This window comes from Bos grunniens, chromosome X (assembly GCF_055505025.1).
Source record: "Bos grunniens cultivar Pamir isolate PY7600 chromosome X, Bosgru_T2T1.0, whole genome shotgun sequence".
Lineage (NCBI taxonomy): Eukaryota > Metazoa > Chordata > Mammalia > Artiodactyla > Bovidae > Bos > Bos grunniens.
The window spans coordinates 7,209,069-7,220,605 of NC_141194.1; the positions used below are offsets into that span (position 1 = coordinate 7,209,069).

General features: G+C 38.3%; 2 non-coding genes across 2 annotated transcripts; both read left to right on the forward strand.

Moving 5' to 3' along the window:
* The first annotated feature begins 5,780 nt into the window (after nt 1–5,780).
* LOC147339738 (U6 spliceosomal RNA) lies at nt 5,781–5,887 on the forward strand. The gene has a single exon (XR_015159975.1). It is a non-coding gene; the product is annotated as a U6 spliceosomal RNA (small nuclear RNA).
* A 5,256-nt stretch (nt 5,888–11,143) lies between these two features.
* LOC147339739 (U6 spliceosomal RNA) lies at nt 11,144–11,250 on the forward strand. Its single transcript, XR_015159979.1, has one exon. It is a non-coding gene; the product is annotated as a U6 spliceosomal RNA (small nuclear RNA).
* Nucleotides 11,251–11,537: the final 287 nt, after the last annotated feature.

The window sequence follows — 11,537 nt, forward strand, 5'->3', positions numbered from 1 at the left end:
CATCTTCTTTCTCCATATTGCTTTGGCTAGTCGAGGTTTTTTTGTATTTCCATACACATTGTGAAATTATTTGCTCTAGTTCTCTGAAAAATACTGTTGGTAGCTTCATAGGGGTTGCATTGAATCTATAAATTGCTTTGGGTAGTACACTCATTTTCACTACATTGATTCTGCAGGTCCATAAACATGGTACACTTCTCCATAAATTTGTGTCATCTTTGATTTCTTTCATCAGTGTTTTAAAGTTTTATATATATAGGTCTTTTGTTTCCTTAAGTAGATTTATTACTAAATATTTTATGTTTTGCATTGCAATGGTGAAAGAGATTGTTTCCTTGATTTCTCTTTCTGTTTTCTCTGTGTTAGTGTATAGAAATGCAAGAGATTTCTGTGTGTTAATTTTATATCCTGCATATTTACTATATTCATAGATTCGGTTCAGTTCAGTGGCTCAGTCGTGTCCAACTCTTTGCGACCCCATGAATCGCAGCACGCCAGGCCTCCCTGTCCATCACCAGTTCCCAGAATTCACTCAAACTCACGTCCATCGAGTCGGTGATGCCATCCAGCCATCTCATCCTCTGTCGTCCCCTTTTCCTCCTTCCCCCAATCCCTCCCAGCATCAGAGTCTTTTCCAATGAGTCAACTCTTCGCATGAGGTGGCCAAAGTACTGGAGTTTCAGCTTTAGCACCATTCCTTCCAAAGAACACCCAGGACTGATCTCCTTTAGAATGGACTGGTTAGATCTCCTTGCAGTCCATGGGACTCTCAAGAGTCTTCTCCAACACCACAGTTCAAAAGCATCAATTCTTCGGTGCTCAGCTTTCTTCACAGTCCAACTCTCACATCCATACATGACTACTGGAAAAATCATAGCCTTGACTAGACGGGCCTTTGTTGGCAAAGTAATGTCTCTACTTTTTAATATGCTAAATATTAGCTTTAGTTATTTTCTGGTGGTGTCTTTGGGTTTTCTATGTAGAGGATCATGTCATCTGCAAACAGTGATAATTTTACTTCTTCTTTTCCAATCTAGATTCTGTTTAATTTATTTTTCTTCTCTGATTGCTATGGCTAAACTTCCAAAATTATGTTGAGTAGTATTGGAGACAGTGGGCACCCTTGTCTTGTTCCTGACTTTAGGGGAAATGCTTTCAAATTTTCGCCATTGAGGATAATGTTTGCTGTGGGTTTATTATATATGGCTTTTATTATGTTGAGGTATGTTCCTTCTATGTCTTCTTTCTGGAGGGCTTTTAACATAAATGGATGTTGACTTTTGTCAAAGGCTTTCTCTGAATCTATGGAGATAATCATATGGGTTTTATTTTTCCATTTGTTAATGTGGTGTATTACATTCATTGATTTGCAAATATTGAAGAATCCTTGCATCCCTGGGATAAAGCCCACTTGGTCATGATGTCCGATCTTTTTAATATGTTGTTGGATTCTGTTTGCTAGAATTTTGTTGAAGTTCTTTCATCTAGGTTCATCAGTGATGTTGGCCTATAGTTTTCTTTTTCTATAGCATCTTTGATTTGGGGATTATGGTGATGGAGGCCTCATATTATGAGTTTGGAAGTTTACCCTCCTCTGAAATTTTCTGGAAGAGTGTGAGTAGGATAGGTGTTAGCTCTTCTCTCAATTTTTGGTAGAATTCACCTGTGAAGCCATCTGGTCCTGGGCTTTTGTTTGTTGGGACATTTTTTATTACAATTTTGATTTCTGTGCTTCTGATGGATCTGTTAAGATTTTCTGTTTCTTCCTGGTTCAGTTTTGGAAGGTTATACTTTTCTGAGTGTTTGTCCATTTCCTCCAAGTTGTCCATTTTATTGTCATATAGCTGCTGATAGTAGTCTCTTATGATCCTTTGTATTTCTGAGTTGTCTGTTGTTATTTCTCCCTTTTCATTTCTAACTTTGTTGATTTGATTCTTCTCCCTTTTTTTCTTGATGAATCTGGCTAATGGTTTGTCTGTTTTATTTATCTTCTGAAAGAACCAGCTTTTAGTTTTGTTTATTTTTGCCATAGTCCCCTTTGTTTCTTTTTTATTTATTTCTGCACTAATTTTTATGATTTCTTTCCTTCTACTAACCCAGGGGTTCTTAATTTCTTCTTTTTCTAGTTGCTTTAAGTATAAAGTTATGTCATTTATTTGATTTTTCTCTTATTTCTTGATGTAAGCTTGTATTGCTATAAGCCTTCCCCTAAGCACTGATTTTACTGAATGCCATAGGTTTTGGGTTGTCATGTTTTCATTTTCATTCGTTTCTATGCATATTTTTATTTCTTTTGATTTCTTTTGTGATTTCTTGGTTATTCAGAAGCATATTGTTTAGACTCCATATGTTTCTATTTTTAACCTTTTTTTCCTATTCAGTTCAGTTCAGTTGCTCAGTTGTGTCCGACTCTTTGCAACCCCATGAATCACAGCACGCCAGGCCTCCCTATCCATCACCAACACCCAGAATTCACCCAAACTCATGTGCATCGAGTCAGTGATGCCATCCAGCCACATCATCCTCTGTTGTCCCCTTCTCCTCCTGCCCCCAATCCCTCCCAGCATCAGGGTCTTTTCCAATGAGTCAACACTTCTCATGAGGTGGCCAAAGTATTGGAGTTTCACCCTCAGCATCAGTCCTTCCAATGACCACCCAGGACTGATCTCCTAAAGGATGTACTGGTTGGATATCCTTGCAGTCCAAGGGACACTCAAGAGTCTTCTCCAACACCACAGTTCAAAACCATCAATTCTTCAGCACTCAGCTTTCTTTATAATCCAACTCTCACATCCATACATGACCACTGGAAAAACCATAGCCTTGACTAGACGGAACTTTGTTGGCAAAGTAATGTCTCTGCTTTTTAATATGCTATCTAGGTTGGTCATAACTTTCCTTCCAAGGAGTAAGCGTCTTTTAATTTCATGGCTGCAGTCACCATCTGCAGTGATTTTGGAGCTCCAAAAAATAAAGTCTGACACTGTTTCCACTGTTTATCCATCTATTTCCCATGAAGAGATGGGACCAGATGCCATGATCTTAGTTTTCTGAATGTTGAGCTTTAAGCCAACTTTTTCACTCTCCACTTTCACTTTCATAAGAGGCTTTCTAGTTCCTCTTCACTTTCTGCCATAAGGCTGGTGTCATCTGCATATCTGAGGTTACTGATATTTCTCCTGGAAATCTTGATTCCAGCTTGTGCTTCTTCCAGCCCAGTGTTTCTCATGATGTACTCTGCATATAAATTAAGTAAGCAGGTTGACAATATACAGCCTTGACGTACTCCTTTTCCTATTTGGAACCAGTCTGTTGTTCCATGTCCAGTTCTAACTGTTGCTTCCTAACCTGCATATAGGTTTCTCAAGAGGCAGGTCAGGTGGTCTGGTATTCCCATCTCTTGAAGAATTTTCCACAGTTTGTGATCCACACAGTCAAAGGCTTTGGCATAGTCAATAAAGCAGAAATAGATGTTTTTCTGGAACTCTCTTGCTTTTTTTGATGATCCAGCGGATGTTGGCAATTTGATCTCTGGTTCCTCTGCCTTTTCTAAAACAAGCATGAACATCTGGAAATTCACGGTTCATGTATTGCTGAAGCCTGGCTTGGAGAATTTTGAGCATTACTTTACTAGCATATGAGATGAGTGCAGTTGTGTGGTAGTTTGAGCATTCTTTAGCATTGCCTTTCTTTGAGATTGGAATGAAAACTAATCTTACTGCATTGTGATCAGAAAAGATGCTTGAAAGATTTCGATTTTTTTGAATTTACCAAGGCTAGATTTATCGCCCAGGATGTGATCTATCCTGAGAATGTTCTCTGTGCTCTTGAGAAAAAGGTGAAATTGAAATGTCCTATAGGTATCGATTAGGTCTAACTACCCCATTGTATCATTTAAAGTGTGTGTTTCCTGGCTAATTTTCTGTTTGGTTGATCTATCCCTAGGTGTCAGTGAGGTATTAAAGTCTCCCACTATTATTGTGTTACTGTTAATTTCCCCTTTCATACTTGTTAGCATTTGCCTTATGTATTGAGGTGCTCCTATGTTGGGTGCATATATATTTATAAATATTATATCTTCTTCTTGGATTGATCCTTTGATCATTATATAGTGTCCTTCTTTGTCTCTTTTCACAGCCTTTATTTCAAAGTCTATTTTATCTCATATGAGTATTAATACTCCTGCTTTCTTCTTGTCTCTATTTGCATGAAATACCTTTTTCCAACCCTTCACTTTCAGTCTGTATGTGCCCCTTAGTTTGAGGTGGGTCTCTTGTAGACAGCATATATAGGGGTCTGCTTTTGTAACCATTTTGCAATACTTCCTTTGTCATCTATCTATCCATTTTCCCACCCCTCTATCCAATCATCAATCAATCTTTTTCCTTGGTGCATTTTGTGGTAAATTGCAGACATCAGTATGCATCTCCTTAAGTATTTCTGCAAGCCTGCCATTAAGTAGTGAGCCATGTTTTTTATAGCAGTTTTCTTTGGATATAAACTTTACATACAATGAAACATACCAATCTTTTTTTCCCAGTGATGATACTTTTTAAGTGAAGCACAGCTGCTTTCCAATGTTCTGTTAATTTCTGCTTTACAGCAACGTGTTTCTATTATACACATGTATGTGTACATATACATTGTGTGTGTGTATGTATTTACACATTATTTTATTTAATCTTTTTTTTTTTTTTTTGGCTACACTGTCCAGCATGTGGGATTTGTCTCCTCACCAGGGACTGAACCTGCATCCCCTGCAGTGAAAGTGTGGAGTCTTAACCAATGGACTGCCAGAGAAGTCCGTATATATTTTTTCCATTATGATTTATATTAGGATACTGAATATAGTTCTCTGTGCTCTACAGCAGGAACTTGTCCATCCATTCCATGTACTTTAGTTTGTATCTCTTAACCCCAATCTCCTACTCCATTGCTCCCCCAATTCTCTCTGCCTTGGAAGCCACAAGTCTGTTCTCTATGTCCATGAGTATATTTCTGTTTCATACCCATGTTCATTTGTACCATATTTTAGATTCCACATTTCAGTGATATCATTTGGTATTTGTCTTTCTCTGTGTGCCTCACTTCACTTAGTATCATCATTTCTCGGTCCATGCATGTTGCCTCAAATGGCTTTCTTGTTGTAGATGTACAGATTCTTGTATACTTTTAACTATATATAAAAGTATTCATCTGTGGTTATTTTCCCAGTTATATTATTAAAACGTATGTTGTACACAACTCTTGGGATAGTATGTCCATTTTGAGTCTGTCTTAGGATTTTATATGCATATGCCAGTCAGTTCAGTTCAGTTAGTCAGTTGTGTCTGACTCTTTGCGACCCCATGGACTATAGCATGCCAGGCTTCTCTGTCCATCAGCAACTCCTGGCACCTACTCAAACTCATGTCCATCGAGTCCGTGATGCCATCTAACCATCTCATCCTCTGTTGTGCCCTTCTCCCCCCACCTTCAATTTTTCCCAGCATCAGAGACTTTTCCAATGAGTCAGTTCTTCACATCAGGTTGCCAAAATGTATGGGTATGAATTAATATTTACTGTACTTTTGCTGCCCTCTCGTGGAGAAATAGAAGAATGCTTATAAATGGAATTCATAAAATCCAGATGTAATCTGTGTATGAATATATACTGTGCTTATGCTGCCCTCCCGTGGAGAAATATAAGAATGCTTATGAATGGAATTTATAAAAATCCAGATGTATTATTCTTTACATGTTGAAAAAGATACGGTATAACTTTATTAAGAATTAATACAGTGCTCGATTCGGCAGCACATATACTAAAATTGGAACGATACAGAGAAGATTAGCATGGCCCCTACGCAAGGATGACATGCAAATTTGTGAAACATTCCATATTTTTAACAAAAGAAACTATAAGCAAGGTGAAAAGATAGCCTTCAGAATGGGAGAAAATAATAGCAAATGAAGCAACTGATAAACAACTAATCTCAAAAATATACAAGCAACTCCTGAAGCTCAATTCCAGAAAAATAAATGACCCAATCAAAAAATGGGCCAAAGAACTAGACATTTCTCCAAAGAAGACATACAGATGGCTAACAAACACATGAAAAGATGCTCAACATCACTCATTATCAGAGAAATACAAATCAAAACCACTATGAGGTACCATTTCACGCCAGTCAGAATGGCTGCGATCCAAAAGTCCACAAGCAATAAATGCTGGAGAGGGTGTGGAGAAAAGGGAACCCTCTTACACTGTTGGTGGAAATGCAAACTAGTACAGCCACTATGGAGAACAGTCTGGAGATTCCTTAAAAAACTGGAAATAGAACTGCCATATGACCCAACAACCCCCCTGCTGGGCATACACACCGAGGAAACCAGAATTGAAAGAGACATGTGTACCCCAATGTTCATCATAGCACTGTTTATAATAGCCAGGACATGGAAACAACCTAGATGTCCATCAGCAGATGAATGGATAAGAAAGCTGTGGTACATATACACAACGGAGTATTACTCAGCCATTAAAAAGAATACATTTGAATCAGTTCTAATGAGGTGGATGAAGCTGGAGCCGATTATACAGAGTGAAGTAAGCCAGAAAGAAAAACACCAATACAGTATACTAAAGCATATATATGGAATTTAGAAAGATGGTAACGATAACCCTGTATGTGAGACAGCAAAAGAGACACAGATGTATAGATCAGTCTTTTGGACTCTGTGGGAGAGGGAGGGGGAGGGATGATTTGGGAGAATGGCATTAAAACATGTATAATATCATATAAGAAATGAATCGCCAGTCCAGGGTCAATGCAGGATACAGGAAGCTTGGGGCTGGTGCACTGGGATGACCCAGAGGGATGGTATGGGGACGGAGGTGGGAGGGGGGTTCAGGATGGGGAACACGTGTACACCCGTGGCAGATTCATGCTGATGTATGGCAAAACCAATACAATATTGTAAAGTAAAAAAAAAAAAAGAAAAAAAGAAAGAATTAATACATGCTCATAAGAGAAAACGTAAAGTTGATACACAGATACAAAGAAAGAAAAAAATCACCCATGATCTCATTTACCATTGACCCAGAATTCTGAATTCCTGGGATGGGGAGAAAAAAATTTGAGGGTGCTCTAATTCTTTCAGTATAAAATCAGCTTTTCTGCTCTTTGAATGCTAACATAGAACATGGTTCTGATAGGTGCTTATTGATTTGTTTACTTATCTTTAAGCCTCCACTTTTACAAATACCTAGTAATTTGACCCCTTGTTTAGAGACTGTTTACTTCAAGTTTTTGTTTTGTTTTGCTTGTTTGTTTTTAACTTTTGATATGATTAAACAATGTTGCATGTCGTGGCTACGGTAAATAGTGCTGCAGTGAACATTGGGGTGCATGCATCTTTTTGAATTAAGGTTTTCTCCAGGAAAATGCCCAGGGTTAGGTCATATGGAGATTATATTTTTAGTTTTTTAAGAAGGTGCCATACAGTTCAACATAGTGGTGGTACTAATTTACATGCCCACCAACAGTGCAAGAGGGTTCCCTTTTCTCCACACCCTCTCCAAATTATTGTTTGTAGAGTTTTTGATGATGGCTATTTGGACTGGTGTGAAGTAATACCTCATTGTAGTTTTGAATTGCATTTCTCTAGTAATTTGTGATGTTGAGCATCTTTTCAAATGTTTGTTGGCTATCTGTATGCCTTCTTTGGAAAAATGTCTATTTAGATCTGCCCATTTATTCAGTTGAGTTCAGTTCAGTCGCTCAGTCGTTTCTGACTCTTTGCGACCCCATGAACCACAGCACGCCAGGCCTCACTGTCCATAACAAACTCCCGGAGTCCACACAAACCAGTGTCCATTGAGTTGGTGATGCCATCAAACCATCTCATCCTCTGTCGTCACCTTCTCCTCCTGCTCTCAATCTTTTCCAGCATCGGGGTCTTTTCAAATGAGTCAGCTCTTTGCTGAGGTGGCCAAAGTACTGGAGTTTCAGCTTCAGCATCAGTCCTTCCAATGAACACCCAGGACTGATCTCTTTTAGGATGGATTTGGTGGATCTCCTTGCTGTCCAAGGGACTCGCAAGAGACTTCTCCAACACCACAGCCCAAAACCATCAATTCTTCTGTGCTCAGCTTTCTTTATAGTCCAACTCTCACATCCATGCATGACTATTGGAAAAACCATAGCCTTGACTAGACGGACATTTGTTGGCAAAGTAATGTCTCTGCTTTTTAATATGCTATCTAGGTTGGTCACAACTTTCCCTCCAAGGAGTAAGCGTCTTTTAATTTCAGGACTGCAATCACCATCTGCAGTGATTTTGGAGCCCAGAAAAATAAAGTCAGCCACTGTTTTCACTGCTTCCCCATCTATTTCCCATGAAGTGATGAGACCAGATGCCAAGATCCTAGTTTTCTGAATATTGAGCTTTAAGCCAACCTTTTCACTCTCCTCTTTCACTTTCATCAAGAGGCTCTTTAGTTCTTCTTCACTTTCTGCCATTATGGTGGTGTCATCTTCATATCTGAGGTTATTGATATTTCTCCTGGCAATCTTGATTCCAGCTTGTGCTTCATCCAGCCCAGCATTTCTCATGATGTACGCTGCATATAAGTAAGCAGGGTGACAATATACAGCCTTGATGTACTCCTTTTCCTACTTGGAACCAATCTGTTGTTCATGTCCAGTTCTAACTGTTGCTTCCTGACTTGCATACAGGTTTCTCAAGAGGCAGGTCAGGTGGTCTGGTATTCCCATCTCTTGAAGAATTTTCCACAGTTTATTGTGATCCACACAGTCAAAGGCTTTGGCATAGTCAATAAAGCAGAAATAGATGTTTTTCTGGAACTCTCTTGTTTTTTTTTGATGATCCAGCGGATGTTGGCAATTTGATCTCTGGTTCCTCTGCCTTTTCTAAAACAAGCATGAACATCTGGAAATTCACGGTTCATGTATTGCTGAAGCCTGGCTTGGAGAATTTTGAGCATTACTTTACTAGCATATGAGATGAGTGCAGTTGTGTGGTAGTTTGAGCATTCTTTAGCATTGCCTTTCTTTGAGATTGGAATGAAAACTAATCTTACTGCATTGTGATCAGAAAAGATGCTTGAAAGATTTCGATTTTTTTGAATTTACCAAGGCTAGATTTATCGCCCAGGATGTGATCTATCCTGAGAATGTTCTCTGTGCTCTTGAGAAAAAGGTGAAATTGAAATGTCCTATAGGTATCGATTAGGTCTAACTACCCCATTGTATCATTTAAAGTGTGTGTTTCCTGGCTAATTTTCTGTTTGGTTGATCTATCCCTAGGTGTCAGTGAGGTATTAAAGTCTCCCACTATTATTGTGTTACTGTTAATTTCCCCTTTCATACTTGTTAGCATTTGCCTTATGTATTGAGGTGCTCCTATGCTGGGTGCATATATATTTATAAATATTATATCTTCTTCTTGGATTGATCCTTTGATCATTATATAGTGTCCTTCTTTGTCTCTTTTCACAGCCTTTATTTCAAAGTCTATTTTATCTCATATGAGTATTAATACTCCTGCTTTCTTCTTGTCTCTATTTGCATGAAATACCTTTTTCCAACCCTTCACTTTCAGTCTGTATGTGCCCCTTAGTTTGAGGTGGGTCTCTTGTAGACAGCATATATAGGGGTCTGCTTTTGTAACCATTTTGCAATACTTCCTTTGTCATCTATCTATCCATTTTCCCACCCCTCTATCCAATCATCAATCAATCTTTTTCCTTGGTGCATTTTGTGGTAAATTGCAGACATCAGTATGCATCTCCTTAAGTATTTCTGCAAGCCTGCCATTAAGTAGTGAGCCATGTTTTTTATAGCAGTTTTCTTTGGATATAAACTTTACATACAATGAAACATACCAATCTTTTTTTCCCAGTGATGATACTTTTTAAGTGAAGCACAGCTGCTTTCCAATGTTCTGTTAATTTCTGCTTTACAGCAACGTGTTTCTATTATACACATGTATGTGTACATATACATTGTGTGTGTGTATGTATTTACACATTATTTTATTTAATCTTTTTTTTTTTTTTTTGGCTACACTGTCCAGCATGTGGGATTTGTCTCCTCACCAGGGACTGAACCTGCATCCCCTGCAGTGAAAGTGTGGAGTCTTAACCAATGGACTGCCAGAGAAGTCCGTATATATTTTTTCCATTATGATTTATATTAGGATACTGAATATAGTTCTCTGTGCTCTACAGCAGGAACTTGTCCATCCATTCCATGTACTTTAGTTTGTATCTCTTAACCCCAATCTCCTACTCCATTGCTCCCCCAATTCTCTCTGCCTTGGAAGCCACAAGTCTGTTCTCTATGTCCATGAGTATATTTCTGTTTCATACCCATGTTCATTTGTACCATATTTTAGATTCCACATTTCAGTGATATCATTTGGTATTTGTCTTTCTCTGTGTGCCTCACTTCACTTAGTATCATCATTTCTCGGTCCATGCATGTTGCCTCAAATGGCTTTCTTGTTGTAGATGTACAGATTCTTGTATACTTTTAACTATATATAAAAGTATTCATCTGTGGTTATTTTCCCAGTTATATTATTAAAACGTATGTTGTACACAACTCTTGGGATAGTATGTCCATTTTGAGTCTGTCTTAGGATTTTATATGCATATGCCAGTCAGTTCAGTTCAGTTAGTCAGTTGTGTCTGACTCTTTGCGACCCCATGGACTATAGCATGCCAGGCTTCTCTGTCCATCAGCAACTCCTGGCACCTACTCAAACTCATGTCCATCGAGTCCGTGATGCCATCTAACCATCTCATCCTCTGTTGTGCCCTTCTCCCCCCACCTTCAATTTTTCCCAGCATCAGAGACTTTTCCAATGAGTCAGTTCTTCACATCAGGTTGCCAAAATGTATGGGTATGAATTAATATTTACTGTACTTTTGCTGCCCTCTCGTGGAGAAATAGAAGAATGCTTATAAATGGAATTCATAAAATCCAGATGTAATCTGTGTATGAATATATACTGTGCTTATGCTGCCCTCCCGTGGAGAAATATAAGAATGCTTATGAATGGAATTTATAAAAATCCAGATGTATTATTCTTTACATGTTGAAAAAGATACGGTATAACTTTATTAAGAATTAATACAGTGCTCGATTCGGCAGCACATATACTAAAATTGGAACGATACAGAGAAGATTAGCATGGCCCCTACGCAAGGATGACATGCAAATTTGTGAAACATTCCATATTTTTAACAAAAGAAACTATAAGCAAGGTGAAAAGATAGCCTTCAGAATGGGAGAAAATAATAGCAAATGAAGCAACTGATAAACAACTAATCTCAAAAATATACAAGCAACTCCTGAAGCTCAATTCCAGAAAAATAAATGACCCAATCAAAAAATGGGCCAAAGAACTAGACATTTCTCCAAAGAAGACATACAGATGGCTAACAAACACATGAAAAGATGCTCAACATCACTCATTATCAGAGAAATACAAATCAAAACCACTATGAGGTACCATTTCACGCCAGTCAG